The sequence below is a fragment of the Myiozetetes cayanensis genome, unplaced genomic scaffold, assembly GCF_022539395.1.
Source record: "Myiozetetes cayanensis isolate MyiCay16 unplaced genomic scaffold, myiCay2020 scf29, whole genome shotgun sequence".
NCBI classification, from domain to species: Eukaryota; Metazoa; Chordata; class Aves; order Passeriformes; family Tyrannidae; genus Myiozetetes; species Myiozetetes cayanensis.
Window position 1 is genome coordinate 4,626,853 of NW_026087510.1, and position 17,514 is coordinate 4,644,366.

The 17,514-nt window shown below is 49.8% G+C and overlaps 1 protein-coding gene across 5 annotated transcripts in view; it reads right to left on the bottom strand.

The window, feature by feature from the left end:
- Positions 1-6,778, bottom strand: part of GRIK4 (glutamate ionotropic receptor kainate type subunit 4) — a 159,354-nt gene extending 152,576 nt beyond the window's left edge. For 3 of the 5 annotated variants that reach the window (XR_007629874.1, XM_050323233.1, XM_050323230.1), the window contains exon 1: positions 4,410-6,154. The gene's annotated coding sequence lies outside the window, so the exon portion shown is untranslated. Of the gene's footprint in view, positions 1-4,409; positions 6,155-6,736 lie in introns of those variants that run through there. The other 2 variants (XM_050323231.1, XM_050323232.1) reach the window with 2 other exon arrangements.
- Between the last annotated feature and the right edge of the window lie 10,736 nt (positions 6,779-17,514).

Below are 17,514 nucleotides of genomic sequence, written 5' to 3' on the forward strand. Positions count from 1 at the left end.
GATATCAAAACCAATGCAAAGCAAGTGTGAAACATTATTATTCCAGCTTCACACCCACTTTCCCTCGGTGTGAACAATAATGCAAACTGCAAGACAGTGATGAATTGGACCTGGAGAGGACCAGATGCTCTGTGAGCATTAGCACAGGCTCTGCCCCAAAACGTTCTCCAGTCTAAAAAAAAAGAGATGTGATGCCCTGCTCTCAGAGCTGCCCGTGCACACACACAGTCCTTTAACACCAGGTGTTACCAGATCACACTCGAGGTGGAGTCAGAAATGGGAAATAAGCACAGAGCAAACAAGAAAACAGCAAGGGCAAACAAATCAGTGTGGGCAGAGGAATGTGTATTTTGATAAGCATTTTTTTGGGGGGAGTGAAAAATAGCTTTGGCACACGTTTGCAGATCAGCACTGATTTCAGTGAACTGGGGTTTGCAGGCAGGCTCAGCCACTTCGACCCAAAACAAGCCCCATTTAGAGCAACTCCATCACACACAGCAATTTGCTGCTTCATCACAGCCCACAAAGAGAAAGCAGGGGGGCTGCTGCCCAGCGTGAACCCCACCACAGGCTCAAACATCAGTGGCAACAAGCCTTGCAGTCCCTCTGCCTCTGAGCAGGGCCAGGGAGCCATCAAATAAACCCTTCAGCATCCAAACGTGATTGGATTCCTTCAGAAACACGTCAGCCTCTGTCACTGCAGCACCAACTCTGGGGTTTTCAGCACAAAGTTTGTGAAGAGGTTAGGGGAGGAGGCCCAGGCTGTCTTTGCTCTCAGATTGAGGAGGGGGAGAGAAGGTGCAGAGCCACTGCCAGGGAGCAAGAGCTGCTTTTCTGCTGACCCAGCTGAGGTGTGATCACACAGCTCATCGGCCTGAGATCCTAATGACATCAACTGCTCCTGGAAGAGCCAGGGAAGGAGCCACAGAGCCCTCCCCCAAGGACCACCAACGCAGGGAACACAGCACAGGGAGAGCTGTTCCCCACCAGTCACCCTCCTCCCCCCCAGCACACACTGAAACAGTCCCAAAAAGGTAAAAAAAAAAAAAATCAGCCCGCTTTTTAAAAATAGCGAGGTCTGTAAGGAGCTGAGCACATGCCTGAGTGGGTGGGAAATTAGTATTATTATTATGATGATGATGACTTTGTGCTCACAGGGTCCAAGACCTCAGATGACTTGTTTGTGCCCGGGATGAATTTTTGCAGACTCATTATAAACCCTTGAAAAGTGGGGTTTGTAAGGTCAAAGAAGAACTCCCATTAACTGTAGCCCAGCTAGGGATTGCCAGTATAATCTATCTCTCCCATTTATGCATATTCAATAAGGCCAAGAGGAAGCTCCTTTGCTTTATTTCCACATCGTTGTGCTGACGCTGAGCTAACCAAATAAACAAACTGAAGAGAGGGTGGGGAGGAACAGAGAGGCTCAGGGAAAGGGAAAAAAAAAACCCACAAATGCCTGGTTCTCTCCTTCATGAAGGATGCAAATACATTCTGCAGACTTTGAAGTCAGGAGATCTCGGCAGAGATGAAAATCCCCCTGGGCTGGATGGCTCACCAGGGGCTGGGCTCGGGTGGTTTTTTTGGGGGTGTTGTGTTACAGAGCTGCTTCCACGCAAAGGATGGGCAGGATAAACATTGGTACCTTGACACCTGAGTGAGCCCTGGCTCAGGGATTTGCAATCGAGCAAAAACAGCACTGTCTGGGCTCTCTAATCCCCCCTCCTGGCACTGTGAGACCACAGACTCTTCAGACACTTCACAGCAACGCTCCCTCTCAAGCACTGGGAACATTCCCGAGTCTCTGGGTTGGAGACACTGAGGATCCAGGCAGGAAATCACCCGTGGAGATGGACAGCACTCTTTCTGCCACATCAGAGCATCTCCTGTGGCTCCCCATCGCCCTCAGCTTGTCCACACAGCCCCTCATCAGCTGCACGCACAAACCACACCATCCCCTCGTGTCCCTACACGTTCTCCTGGCAGAATCCCACAGGATCCCCCCCCCCAGGCTCCATTATCAGGGCAGGATTCACTCAGGGTTTTCTTCTTGCCATTCTGAAGCCCGAGTTACACCAACTGCTGCTACCGAACCACCGGCACAGGCACAGCCAGCAGCCTTCCCTTCTGATTCTCGCAAAAGCAAACCCTTTCTGTTGGCACCTTGGCTCTCTCTAACCCAGCTCTGATCCATTTCCACCTCCAAATCATTAAAGGTAATAAATAAGCCCAGCCTCAGTGTGAGGAACCTTCACATAATCACCTGTCTCCCCTCTGATGAGCACTCGGCCATTACACTTCTATTTTCTACAGCTTAACTAGGAAAGCCAGCACTGAACTCTGCCCCTTATCCCACAGCTATTTATTGCCCACATTCTGCTATTTATTTCCCAAAATAGTCCCTTTTGGGTGGATTTAATGAAAAAATCCAAATAAATTAGGCCCGTTGGAACATGTTGAGCTCCTGTTTTCTCAGCCTTCCAAGCAGCATTAGGAGGGAAGGCTTCCCCACTGGGCACCCATGCTCTGCACATAAGCTGAGGTGATTTGACCCTCAAGCTTAGAGCCATCCAAGTATTTCAGTGATAATTAGGCCCTCCCAGCAGGCATAGAAGCAAAACTCACCTGCCTGACATCCCAGCTCTTCCTCAGGTCTGAATTCTGTAAAGGCAGAAATTCCTGCTGCATCCATCAGCTCCCTCTGCCCACTGGGGTTCCTGCCTTGCTAACTGCCCAGCAAGAGTCCTCCCCTTCATGTTTACACCTGCTGCTCGTTTACACTCGATTTACCTCAGGGCCATCAGGCCGACCATCCCCAGACCCTGCTGATTTACAACACCTTTTCTCCCTTTCTCCCTCTCTGAACAATTCAATCACTGCTAATTCACTGCAGGTGGGGACTGCCAGCTCTGTCCCGCCCATCAGCCACTCACTGTGACCAGCATGGAAATGTTCTATCCGTGGAAGGTGTCCCTGCCCATAAGATGAACTTTAAGGTCCCTTCCAACCCAAAGCATTTCGTGATTCTATAATCTGGCACTCCACCTTCATCACCAGTCACTCCCACGTCCACCCCATCCTCTGTAGCACACCAGGTCTTCCACAGGCACCAGGACAAACATGGAAATCGCTGTAACATTAACTGCCCCTCCAAGTCATGTCCCACAGAGCAGGTGAAAAGTTATCACAGGGACCCTTAAAACTGCTCCATTACCTCCTCACAGGTTTTACAACTTTTTTTTTCCTCTCTCCAAGTCCCCCATTTTTCTTGTCAGAGAACCCATGGCAGTGTTAGCAGCTCCCCTGAGGGTACAAGCCAGACAAACTGGAGTTTCCATTCTCCTGAGCAGGGGCACAGCTCTGCAGCATTCCCAGGGTCTCCTTTCTGGACAAAGCTCTAAGCCAAGTTTTCCACTCCTGTGCAAAGCTTTCCTCCTGGAATTGCTCATACCCTAATGGTTTCTCAGTATCATCCTCTCATTTCCCGTGTTCCTCCTGTCCACACACAAAGCAAGAAGCTCCTTGTTTTAACAGATTCCTCAGCCTTTATGTGCTTAGAAACCATCCCCCCTTGCCCAGAACAAAAAACATTTCTGAGAAGCCTTGCAAAACTTTTGTCTTGCCTCGTTGTGCCTGCCAGGAAGCACACACACACACACACACAAAAATATAAATCAAACCTGACCCTAGCAAGTACTGCCCACGAAGCTCTCCCCCCAAAAGTCAGGGAGAATCGATACCCACACCTCAGGCACATCATCAGGCCTTTAAAAAGGGCAAGACATCGACTGCCTGCACACACTTAGTGCTGACCAAAACCAGAATAAAGCTCAAACTGCCTGAAAGAAGATGAAGTTCCTTGGAGGAGGGAGTTCTTCTCCACCAGTTTGGCCCAGTCGTGTCTGATTCTGAGCATCTTATCTGCTCCTTCATCCATTGTGTCACCCCTCCCTCCTTTTCTCCCCTGCTTTTCCTCTTCTGACACCAAAGCCCATCCTTCCACCCACCAACCCATGCAGGCTCAAGCATCACCCCGTAAAAACACACAGCTTCTCCTCCAGCCAGAGCAGCCCAAGGCCTTTCCTGGTCTCCTCTGTCCCTATTTCACATGGAAAACCAGCAGCAATTCCCCAGAGGAAGAGGAGCCTAAACCCACATGGCCAAAGCAGCTCCTGCAGCTGAACACAAAGATCCTCCATCACAGGCAGATTCTCTCCCACCAGAACTCCTTCAATTACCCAGGATTTTGTTGAGGATTTTCCCAACTCCTGGGTGAGTTTAAAGTTCATTTTCTGCTTTTCCTTCAAGTAAAGACATCAGCATGAGCACACACATTGCACGGGAGACGCGATTCTCTGGCACATTTAAGCTTTCAGAAGAGAGAAGTCTGGAGGCAGCACTGCCCATACCTGCCTTGCTGCTCCTTTGATGAGCTCCCTGAAGACCAGGTCCCTCAAACCATCCTCCATTCTCGCCCAGATTGCTGAGTGCTCCTTGGCATCGAGGTGTCCAGGCCTTTGCCAGCCCACATGACTCCTTGGCTTATTTTCCTTGCACAGCTTGCAAAAGAAACCTCCAGCAAGAAACTTGCAGCATCTCCGCCTCTGTGCTCCTCAGAGCTGCAGGCAGCTGCTCCAAACCCCCCACTTATAACCAGCCTTGCACAGGTGATTCTTTTCAGGGAGATGTTCATCTCTTTACCCCAACTCTGGTCTGCCCTCACCCACAGCCCTTCATTTCGGGGTTCACCCACCTCAGGCCCCCCTCTTCCCATACCCAGGAGCAGAGGCTCCATCCCCACAGGAGCCAGACCACAAAGGGTTAAGAGAAATGGCCATTTAAAAAAGGAAAAGAAAAGAGCATTCTCCTTCCCTGTGCTGACACTCTCTCTGCTCAGCACAGCCTGTCAGCTCCCTCTTCCCCCATCCCAGCTCCAGCTGTCTCATCTCAGGGTACGAATTCACATCAGGTGTGGGGAAAGCACCACCTGCAAACCAGAACGAGCCACACAGCAACTTTCCCAACTTCTGCCTTCGCTAATCAGGCCCAGCCCCGAAATGGAAACCGAGAGGGGAAGGTTCTGCCACCCCCCATCCATTTCTCTACCCAGATGGTTCCCTTCAAATACACAGCTTAATATACATAAATACTAAAGCAGACTTGCATCAAGACACGTTAAAAATGCCTTGGCACGGTGGGAGCCTCACTGCAGATGGCTCCTACCCCTGTGTGAAACAAGACTAAAGCAAACCATGGCAGGAAAGCACCCGGCACAGTCACATCCACCTCCTACCTGTGAGCACACACGTCTGAGCACCCAGGAGCTGGTTGCTGGGTGCTGTCGGCTCCACGGGAGAGCCAGAGACTCCAGAAGGATGCTCCTCGCTCTCCCAGCGCCGTAGGCTCCCGGCTGCCAGCCCAGGGAGGCAAGGGAGGCTCTGCTCTGTGCTCGATGCAGCGGTCACATCCAGCCGGGATGTGGCTGCTGAGCGGCTTCCCGGAGAAAAGGCTGAGACAAAGGGCTGGTTCCTGCTGGGGGGGATCTCCCCTGGTGGTGGTGGGGCTGCTGGAGCCCACCCGCGCTCCGTCAGAACGGCCGGGATGCGGTGGCTGAGCTGTCCCTCAGCATCCCCCGCCAGCGGGAGGTCCCCAGGGAGGCAGGGACAGCGCTGGAGCCTCCAGCCAGCAGCACCTCCCCGCAAAGGGGACTGGGAGGCGAAGCAGACCCCCCGGTTTGTTCGATTAACTCCCCCGGGGTCACAACCTTGAGGTCTCGACCCTGCGAAAGGACAGAATCCAGCCTGACGTGGCGACGGGAGCCGAGCGGCGCTCGCAGCATCCCCTCACCTACGCAGAGCCCCGGCCCGAGCCGCGGCTGTGCCGGAGTTCAGGCACAGATCACACGGAATAAAGTTGGGCCTAGGGAGAGGTTTCTGCGTGGAGTTTTCCCCCCAGTGCCCGGGCTCAGCGCTGCTCGTTCGTTAGAGGAGTCAGGGCAGCGTCAACCCCGCACGTCTGCGCACACAACCAGCTCCTCGCACATTCTAAAGGCGAATTATTCCCGAGCACAACTCCACCGACACGCGTTCCAGAACAACGAGCCTTTCCTTTCCGATCCAGAGCCCGAGAAAAAGATGAGTTAGAGAGCGTTTTCCTCGCCGCCTGGCACGCAGGGCTGCGAGCACAGCGGTCCGCGGGGAGCATCCCTGCCAGCTGCCCACCGCATCCCGGGGATCGCTCCCGGCTCAGCCACAGGAGTTGTAGCCGCCCCCCTCCCCGCGCCCCGCGAACTTCAGCTCCGCTGAAAAGCCGGAGCGTGGCATTTTTCAACTCTTGGTGCGCTAAAAACACCGCAAAGGGCTGGTCCCGAAGTCCTTCAGCGAGTGGAGGGGGCGGCCGGGGGGCACCGGCTGTGGGTCGGGAGGGGATGGATATGAGCGGCAAGGGGCCGAATGTGGCCGGGGAGGGGGTGATCGTGGCCGGGGGGGCCAGCGAGCGGCTGCGGCTCCGCGCTCCGAGCGCTCCCGGCCCCGCGGCTCCGCAGCGGCGGCTCCCGGGGGCCGGGGCGAGCATCCCGCGGGGGACCCCCGGCCCCGCCACCCCCGGGGGAGCGCTGCCCGCCGCCCGCCAGACCCTCCCTCCTCCATCCTCCCTCCTCCATCCATCCATCCATCCCTGCCTCCCTCCTCCATCCATCCATCCATCCCTGCCTCCCTCCATCCCTGCCCGCTCGTACCTGGGCTGGGCTCTGCCCGCGGCTGCTCCGGCCCCGCTCCGGCAGCGGCGGCCGCAGGTCCCCGGCGGCGGGAGGGGGAACTGCAGGGGCGGGGGCGGCGGCCCAGGCACGGCGGGGACCCCCCAAAAACGGGCGGGGCGGCGAGGGAGGGATGGAGAGGGGCTACAGGGGAGAGAAGGGGGCTGGGGAGGGACGGGGGGAGAGGGCAGGAGGGAGGGATGCAGGGGGTGGGGGACAGCAAGCAGGGGATGGAGGGAAGCAAGGAGCAGGAGAAGGGAGCTGGGAAGGAGGGCGGAATGGCAGGAGACTGAGGATGGAGGGAGGGCAGAAACTGGGGTGGAGGGAGCACAGGGAGATGGGATGCAGGGGGCTGAGGAGGGAGGGCAGGGATCAGTGGGGCACTGGAATTATTGCTTCCAAACCCGACCAGTTTTCCTAAGGCCAAACTAAACACTCCCAGTTGGGATGTCTGGGTTTGGGAAAGCTGTGCTTTCTCCCCCACATCCCAAACCCTTAATTTGCTTTAGGACTCTCCAGGGTTCCACCTTTCCCTATATGTTCTCTCCCTCTGCCCTCCCTGAGAAGGACACACGGTGAGGCACTTTTGCCCTGAGCTGCTAAAATCTTCATGTCCAATGTTAACCTCCTCCTTGTGCCCTGAACAGCAACACAGGCTGGGAAAAACACCAACATCATCCAGCAGTGGGAGACTGGCAGGAGTGGGACAACCAGAGCCCTCCCAGGGTGTGAGGCTGGGAAATGCTGCACCACCCAGAGCTGAGGTGTCCCTGTGCTGCTCCAGCCTCCCCTGCGATGCTGCAGCTTTGTTTGCTTGTTTATTTCTTTTTTTAATGGCGAGAAAAGCGAAGCTTTTAAACCATCAATTAATTGGACTCTTGCATTAAGAGCGACGAACTATTATTTGACAGAAATTCATCTTCCCCTCCTGCTGAGAAGAAATAAGCTGGAGGAAAAGAATCAGCTTCAGAGGAGAAAAATAAAACGCCTCTGCTTCAGAGACAAATTACTCATGAGATACACAGGTAACAGGCATGGGGTGCTTTGAGCTCATCCCTTTTACACATCATTTCCCTCAGGACAACAGCTACAAGTCAACCTGCTTTGTGACTGATCCCCAGGCCTTTGCCCCAGTGCCCCTGCCCAGCAGGCCATCCCAAGCATTTGTTATCCTGGAAATAGAAGAGCATTTCCCTGTGTCTGGGCTGAATTTGCTTTTAATTTATGGTTGTGGCCCTCAAGGTCCAGATTCTCACCTGCCTGGGCTGCAGCTCAGTGCTGAAGGTGAAGTGGGAGGGACAGGAGCATCATCCAGGTGGATCCTGCATCCTCCTCCCTCTTCCTGCCTTGTGCAACCACCCCACTCCCCTTCAGACTGATTTTGCATAGTTCAGGTCCATCTCTGCCCTTCCCACCATTACTGGAGCCTCAGCCTTGCTGTTGTGCACTTAGAAGGGAACTTCAGACCTGGGAAAGTAAAATCCAAAGCCTCCACCTCAAAAACTCCACGGCAGGGCAGAGTCACGAAAGTTAAAGCACCTTGTCAGCCAACAGCAGGTGAGAGTGGTCTGAAAGCAGGGAATCCAGAGGAGGCAGCCACAGGAGAGCTGTCTGCAAATAAACCTGGCTGGGTTTGGAGATCCAAAGGTTTCCAACCCCCCTCCTGCCAGGAAGTGTTAACGTGGGGAGAGGAGGGGGAGGGAAGCCACCCAAAAATAGAGTTTTGGTCACTTTATGAATGAGGTGATCTGACACAGTTCCCTGCCAAAGCAAGGGAGTTTGGTGACCTAGAAAATCCCCTTCCTGGGGATGGAAGTGTTGTTGTTGTAAGACTGTAAATCTGAGCGTTACGGAGGGTTTGGGATCCTGCCTTAAACTCAGGGCACAGAAAGGCAGGGAAGAGAGGCTGGTACTTCAGAAAGCCCTCAGAGACAGGGTCTCTCCTCCAGGGCAGAGCACTGGTCCCCCACCAGCCAGCCCTGAAAGCTCCTCCCCTGGGAATTGCTGCTAAAATGCTCCCTAAGGTCAGCAAGGCACAGGGGGCAGAGCAGGAGGTGTTAGAAAAACAGTTAATTGTCCAAAACAGAAGCTCAAAACTATGGTACTATTGCAGGTCCAGCTCAGCCCAGCCCCAAACACCCTCTTCCCAGCAGCAGCTCTGCCAGCTGAGCCCCTGCAGGGTGTAGGAAAGCCTGTGGTGATGCATATGGATGAGTCTGCCCCAATTTCCACAACCAACAGGCTGTTTGTTCCGAGGGATAATCCAACACCTCCAGATCCAAACATCTGGGGGAAACGAGCCCTGCTTACCTCACGGTGTTATCAGACACCCAAAGCAATTAAATGATCTTCTCCCTCTCGGCTGCACCAAGAGGGGGGCTCTGATCTCAAAACTGACGTGAAGTTGAGCTGTGAATCATGGAAACAACTGCTGCATCCCTCTTCATAGGTGGCTACATTTCAGCAGCACAGTAGAGGAGTCAGTCAAACACAGGAAGAACTGAGAGATTCGAGGGGATAAAAGATGCTGCAAAAGGCAGGGTTTCTCTTTTTACTGAAACACACACACAAAAAATAAACCTATTATGTGCGTGCCAGGTTTTTCTTTAAGGTTTGTAACAAGTTTCTATTGGTAATAGAGCACGTCCAAATTAGATAATTTTATAGATAAGAACAGCTTTGAAGGAAGTGGTTAGGGGAGTAAGTATCTTGTGGTAGTTACATAAAAAAGCCCATCTAATTATATATATATATTTAGATAGCTCAAAGAAGTTAGTAGGATGAGTTAGATAAATAAGGAACATTTTGTGGAACAGTTTGTTTGCCTTCTTTTTCATGCAGAAGAAAATGTGTGTGAATTTAAATGAGCTCAAGTCAGGAATGGCATCTGCCATCCTGATGCAAAATTTGGGAGGATGCTCGTAAGTCCCACCCAAAGAGGCTGCTCCACACCTTTATTCCCAGTGTTGAAAGCAAGCCATTCCTTGAGTTACCATCTAATCTCATAAATACACACGTGGTTGGTGCCCAAAGCTCCCCAAAGAGATGGCTCACACCCCCTCTCAGGTGCTGCACACGCAGGTGAGGCAACCCTGGGAGACCAGAGAGAACTTCAGTAAGGTTCCAAAAAAGCATTTTGCCATTTGGGAGATGGGAAACAGAGGCCTGGGAGCAGTAACAGGATTTCAGGGAGGCCACATCTCAGAACTGAACCCACCTCCAGTCACAGCACTGAGCTTTCACAAGGAGATCCATCCCCTCAGACAACAATAAACACTGGATTCATCATTTGCAGTTTATCTTCACTTGCATCCCAGTTTTCCTTGCTTTTTTTTGTGTGTGTTCTCTTTTTAATTACTGCCATCAAAGCATGTTTTCCCCTCTGTGTGTTCATTCCATTCACACCTAAAAGGCAAAATAAAACCCAAAAAACAATCCACCAACCCCACAGAACCCACCTCTCTTTGAAATGTGAAAGATGAATGAAAGATGAAGAGACTTTTGGATGAGAAATGATTAAGAAAAGGGAGAAATGAAGAACGAAATGACTTCAGATCTCACGAGCAGGTTGGTCCAAGGCCTAAGGAGGGGACCTCCCACCTCTGTAAGTGGAGCCCCTGCTCTGGCTGGGACTCACTCTGGGGCAAATTTATCTGCCCTTAAACCTCCACCTCTAATAATTCCATGGAGAGTTAAGAAAGGAGGGCAGGGAGACAGATGAGCCACAGCTCAGCAGTGACAGGGGCAGCTTTATTATGGCACAATAAAGAAAATTGCAGAGGAGAAAAGATGAGTTCAATAGAAGCTGCAGTTGAGGCCATTTGACTCCTGCTGCATGCACACACTCAAATGATGATGATGAATGGGTCAGAGGGGCTTTTGAAACGTTGGGAGCTGCCTCCTTCCAGGACAGAAGTTACCCAAAAACAAACAAGCAAAAAGAGGTCAGTGTTTGGAGGTGAAATACTGGGTTAAGGGCAATCAGAGGAGAACCTGGAACGGGCAGTTCCATCATCGAGTTTTTGTGGGGAACAGCAAAGACACACCAGAACTGGCAGAGGAAAGGGAGGACACTGCTCAGTGCTCATTAAACTTCACTTTTGAAGGGAGATGGGAGAAGGAGAAGGAGCAGAAACAGCAGAAACCTCCAGCAGGATTTAAAAATGCCACAAAGACCCACAGAGAAGGGTTTAATCTCCTCCTCGCAAAGGTCAGAGGGAAGGAGATGCAGTGACATCAAATACATCTTTATGAAGCTACAGAGAAAGGGTGCCTTCAAACTGAGCTGACAAAAGAAGAACACAAAGCTTTCTCCTCTCCATGCTAATTCAGAGCTGAGATGTTGTTTTAGCACCAGAAGTGGGATCTGAATTGAAGCTTCAAGAGGCAGAAGGAAGGAAGATGTGCTCATTAATATCCCAGTATAACAATAACCTCAGATAATATGAATTATTGCAAAGCCTCCAGAGAGCTGATAGAAATGTAGATTTACTCTCCCATCCATGGAGCTCCTCCACTTGGTGCAGTTTATTCAGCAGCACTGAGTAAATATCAACAAGAAGGTTAAAATATTGATCAGGGAAAATACTTCACGCTGAACGAGCCTCAGACATCTGGAATCAAACAAACTGCTGCAAGAAAAGTGGCAGAGATATTTTGGGCCTTTTATTCTGCCAAAAGCCCAACTGATGATTTGCAGCTGTAAACTCCCATCTGGTGAGGAAGAAGGGGGGGAAAAAAAAATTCAGCTTCTGGACGGAAAGAAACCCTGCTTGGTTTGTAGTTTGGGGTGTGGAGAAATACAGGGGGGATCTGCAAGGAACACACTTGGAATCAGATTGTTAAGGGTGGAAAAGTCCTTTAAAAGCATCATCACCAAGTTCACCACTAAACCTTGTCCTCAAGTGCCACATCCAGAGTTTTTTTGGCATTTCCAGGGACGGGGACTCCACCACTGCCTTGGGAAGGGGTTCCAACGCTTGACAACCCCTCTGTGGAGGAATTTTCCTTAAAACCCAAACTCCACCTCCCACTGCACAACTTCAGGCCGTTTCCCATCTTCCTTCCCCCAGGACTGTTTTCCAAGAAGTAGCCAGGTGAGTTAATGGGGCTGGGAACCAACCAACCTGCAGCACTCTCAGCTCCAAAATCCCTCTCCTAGTGCAGCCTTTTTTTCCCCCCCTTGGTTGGCACTTTCCTCCTGCCCCCAACCTTCCCAAGGGCAGAGTTTGTAAGTGCCACCAAAGCTTTTGGCTGCCTGAGCCTCCCCCTTAAACAACAGGTGTCTAAAGAAGTTTGGAAGATTTGTTAAGCCAACAGACATATGCTCTGCATCATTCCCGTGCTCATCTCTTTGCCTGAGCTGAATTTTGGATCACACTCGGAGGAAACACATCCAAGTTTGCAGTTTGTGGGTGCTGTTGTGCCCTGCCTGGGTCCATCTCTCTGGTGATAAAATTTTAGTCCCCCACCCACACACACAAAACCATCAGACCAACTGGCAAAGAACACGTGCCAGGGACTGGACAATTTCCATTTCATCAATTATTTTTGAAAGAAGAACAGCATCAATCTAAAATCCACTGGCTAATTGATAAAAAGGGAAATTCTAGATATTTTTCAGCAAAAAAAAACCAACAAACAAACAAACCAAAAAACCCCAAGGCTATCCTTGCTGAAAAGATGTTTTCTGGAACAAAAAGCATGTCCATAATACTTCAAATACCATAACCCAAAAACGACACGAACCCATCTGCAATGAGATTCCTCCAATCCTCTTGTGCCTTCTCCCCTATCTGTGGCAGGCAGCAAGGAGAGATTAATTCCATGATGGTGGATGTGAAAACAGCCCTAAAAGATGCAGCTCCTTTCCCTCCCACCCCCAGCTGGGATTTGAGGGCAGAAGACACAAAGCTCGGATTTTTCTGAGCTGTTCATTTTGCATCATTTATTTACAGCAACACAGTAAAGGGAACATATAAAATAACATTTAAATAGGCAAAACACGAAGAGCATCATTAGGAAAGCGTAATAGAGCTCAGATTACCAATTATAATAAAGTAATAAAGTAATCTCTCAAGGAGCTTCATGTACAAACTGCAGAAGGGGAAGGGGAAAAAAAAAAAAGGAAAAAACCTCTAAATTTTCAGAAATATACTTGATTTTGTTTGTTCTCTATTTTGGTGTTGTTCTTAATTTGTTTTTGTCAGCTTGTCTATCAAAAGTGTGACTGCACCACTTCCCAGGGAAGTCAGAAGCTAAAATAGGAATGTCACTCATGACAAGGATACAGGTAAAGCATCCTCTGCAGAGAATTCAGCAAAACCCAGGCCTTGGCACAAAACTCTCAGCACAGATGTTCCCTATTAAAAAAATTTGCAAGTTCCCTCAGCAGCAAGTTTTACTTTCACTTCTCTTGTAACTTTTTATTTGATCCCAGTGGAGGGGGAGAGATATCCAGCAAAAAAGGAAATAAAAAGCCCCCAGTGACAGGCAAAGTGGTGTCACAAAATTCCTGAGGGTCACTGTCCCCACTGTCCCAAAAGCAGGCACCAGGCTGCAGTTTCACCACCTAAAAACTCCTAACTGGGGAAAGCAGAGCAATCTAAACATATCTAAGGAAGATTAATCGCTTAAAAAAATCACAAGCAAACTGATTTAAGCCCAACAGACTCTGGTTAACGTTTGATACGAAGCTGCAGCCTCTAGTTGGGCAGCAAACACTTGCAGGGAATTGCTCATTTCAGGGGAAAAATGAGTCCAACAAGGCTGAAATGATAAATATTTGCGAGATCCCGAGGTGTAGTATCATGCTGAATTAAGGTAATGTCATAATAAGGTAATATCATGTTCCTACACCAACAGTTCCCAACCACCCAAATTCCCGTTTTACAAACAACAATCAGCTCATAAACGAATAAAAAAATCAATAATGCTTCTGGTTTCCTTTCAAATGGCAACGCTGGAAACTCGAAAGCAACCCCCCCAGAGCAGGGAAAGAACACAAAAGTGCCTTGGAATTGAAAGCAGAACTCACAGCTCAGATTGAACCGTCCAAGAGCATCAGATGAGCCGAAGCCTCACAAGTGACAGCTTCGCTGGGCTGTTGAAAGTGCTCATTAAATTGCTGTCAGGGACCGAGGAGTGAGACATCAGGCAACAAAAACCACGCTGCACCCCAAGCAGAAAGGGCAAAATTTAATTTCCAAGTGGCACTCAGCGACTGCAGCACCGGGGGGTGCAGGACACACCCCAGGGCAACACTTACCACGAGGGGGGTCCTGAAGGGTCACTCTGAGCCTGCAGCAAGTGGGACACTGGGTGCTTCTTCCTGCAAGTTGGTGGTTTGGATCGAGTGGGAAGTGGGTTTGTTCTCCTGCAGTTGGTGTTTTGTGCCAGTTCATCACCCAAGGGATGGCACAGGGACTTTCCTGCTGGACGTTTTCATGCGTGGCAAGAACCAAACACCTTCCAAAGGAGCTCCCACTCTCCTCTTACTGCATTTCCTGAGCTCTTTTTTTTTGCCCTGGATTAGCAGGATGTTATTTATTCACCAAATTCAGACACCTCTGGGGTTTCAGCCTTCACGAAACACCAACCAGAGGAGCAAAGAAGTGCAAATCCAGCACGTGATGGGCACAAACCCACGGAATACTCACTGCTCTGGAGCTTCCTTTCTTTCAGGAGGCACATCTGACTTCAGAACGAGCCTAAATTAATTCATTAACTAATCCACTAACCAGCAGAAATTCAGTCAAGGCACTTCAACCTCTACAAAAATCCCCAAGGAAAATCTCCTTTTGCCATCACCCCACTCAGTCCTGCCAAACACTCCAGGCAATTCCAACCTCCCCCCAAAAATCCACCAGACAAAAGGTTATTTCCTTTAAGCTTATTTAATGATATTTGAAACGCTTAAATTTTCTATTTCCCAGATCCTGAAAACAGATTTTTTTTTTTTAAGTGACCAATATTTAATTCCAGAAACATACAACCTGATCAGCTAAGTCATAAAAGAGCTATTTTACAAACATACATCTGGATAATTAGAACAATAAAGTCTTTTTTAGACATTCAAACATGATCAGTAAAAATACAGGATTATTAATAAAGATTTTTGTGTATTTTTTTTTTTAAAGAATACTTCCAGATTTTTTTCTTCTTCTCTTTAAAGTAAATCTCTGTTAAGAGTACATGATTGTATGTTGTACAAAGAAAATAAAAATATTCTAGTATGAAGAGAGCTCCACAAGACTTAATTCAAAATAAAACAGCAGTGTTTTGGCTGCAGTATCCCTTTTGCAGTACATCTGCTTGTCAGTTGGCACCTCTGGGGAGGGGGAGGGAATTGAGGGATTTCTTTGGGGGAGAAATCAACACCAGACACCGGGAGATTGTGGGTCTGATATTCAGACCCCTATTCCAAAACCAGGGGCAGTATCTGTAAATCGGAATATCCGAGTTTTACGAAAATAAAACTGGGAACAGGCTGAGAGCTGCCTGAAAGCTGCCCCAGATCATCCAGACTTCTCCACTCTGGAGGTTTCCTCATCCTGATCCCACCCACAGGATGCTAAAAGAACCTCCCCTCCCTGCACAAGGGGCATGTTCAGGAGATCTAAAATGCTCCAACACCAGCCCAGCATTTGTTTTTCCACAGGAGAAGGAAATTCCCATTCCAAAGAATCCATTTGACCTTTTCTTTTGCTTGCCCATGAACTGCGTAACAGCAGAAGAGAAGTGACCTCTCAGAGGATGGTTCCCACCCTACAAATTTGTTCTACAAATTAAGAAACCCTTGTTATTCTTCTGTTTGGGGAAGGAAAAAAACCACCCTCAACTATTTGGGAGGGGAAAAAAATATCCCAGAGAACAGTGTCCTGCTCTACTATCCAGTTTGGACATGGGAATGTACAATCCATCGACAACCAGGGGCAAACCAAACTGCTTCCTCACGCTGCAAACTGGAATTTAAAGAAGGGAATCTTATGGCTTCAAGGAGGAAAAAACCACGAGAATTCCTCAACAGTGCACTGGGGCTGCAGCTCCTTCCACTGCCTGAGCTCTGGGGGACAGCAGATGTGCCAGGAGAAAGGAACTCCCTGTCATTCCAGGCTCTTCCAAAAGAAGGGATTCCTGACCCCACCATCGTGGGATGCCCTGTTTGGGAGGAGCTGAACCCAAACCCAACCAGGACAGAGCTCGGAGCGTCCTTTACGTCGCCCATAAAACTGGGTTCAATTTTAGGCTTCTCCAAGCGTTCCCAGCTCTTTTCACTGCTGCTGCACCTGTCAGGGATGAAACAAAGCAGTGGTGGAACCATGGGCTACCAGGAACCTCAGAGAAATCCAGACCACCAGGCATTTTGTCTTCAGTCACAAGGAATGAGTACGAAGCAGCCAGACCTTCACAAGCCCCATCTTTGCTGCTCTTCCAGGATATTCTTTTAAAGCCAGACTAAGCACACTCTGTTCTAGAGCCCAGGGATAACCTTCCATCAACTGTGGAAGCCTCTGGAAAGCTTTCAGACCACCAGGGTCACAGAAAACTTCTCCTGGTTCTGGAGTGTGGGGTTGCAGCTGATGGAGGGGAATCAGGGGGGGGAAAGGGTCTCAAACACCAAGTCTGGCTCTATCCCAGCCCTCCTTCTGGCAGGATCCATCCTGGTTTGGGGGATCCTCATGAACATCTGGATGTTTATGACCAAAGGAACCGTGTGGCTGAGGTGAGGAGGGAAGTGCTGGGGTAATACTGACAGTGAATCTCACCCAAGGAGGAGGAAGCTCCTGCCAGCCTGGAAGAGAACCCTTGGGTTTGTGTTGGCAGTGTCATGGTGCTTTGTGCAACTGGCTCTCCAGACAAGAGGAACTCCCCCCTACTCTCTAAACTCCCACCTCAGGCCCAAAATCAGCTGTGCTGCCTCTGCCCATCGTCACATGGACTCTTCCCTTGCGTGTTCCATGGGGAGGATAAGATCTGATGTTCTTCTTACAGACAAAGGACAGATTTTTCTTGCCAGCAGCTCAAACGTTTCACTTAGAGGAGCAGGAGTGGGATCTTGACAGTGACAGCGACCAAAGGCAGATTCTCAGCACCTCCTGATGCTCTGACTGTCAGGGGGATGCACAGGCTTGGCTTGCTGCTCACTTTGGGTTCCTTAAACAGTTTAAAGAGGGTGCAACAGAGATTTCCTTACACCCCTTCCACCAGCAGCCCTACTGAGGGTGTCTGTGGTGTCAGGGACAGCTTGAACCACCCTGTGCCAGGCAGGAGCTGTGCCCTGGGACCAACCTCAGCTGGTCCAGTGACAACTCTGTGATAACCTTTTTGCCATCCTGTTCCCAGACTGGAAGGAATTCCAACAGCAAACCCCATTCCAACAGCAAAGCCCACTCCAACAAGCCTAAGGAAGTCCTAGACAGCTGTTTCAGCCTTCCTGGATTTGCAAATCTCTGTTTCAGCGAGAACACGTTGGCACAAATTAGTTTTAAAAAAAAAAATAGAACAACCCAACTCCACCCCAAAAAAAACCAACCCCAAAGCCCACCCCAAGCCCTCAGCAAGACATACTTTCAGGTACTAAAACTTACTGGCCCTATAATCAGCAGTACCTGTGGCTAACTCCAATGGCAGCCCTTTTTCATTCAGTAGTGAATCAGGGGCAGAGCTGCCCCACATCTTTGAAACACTTCTGGGTTTGCATTTTTTTTTTTCTTTTTTCTTTTTTTTTTTTTTGATCCAGAGAAGAGTTACAAAAGTGC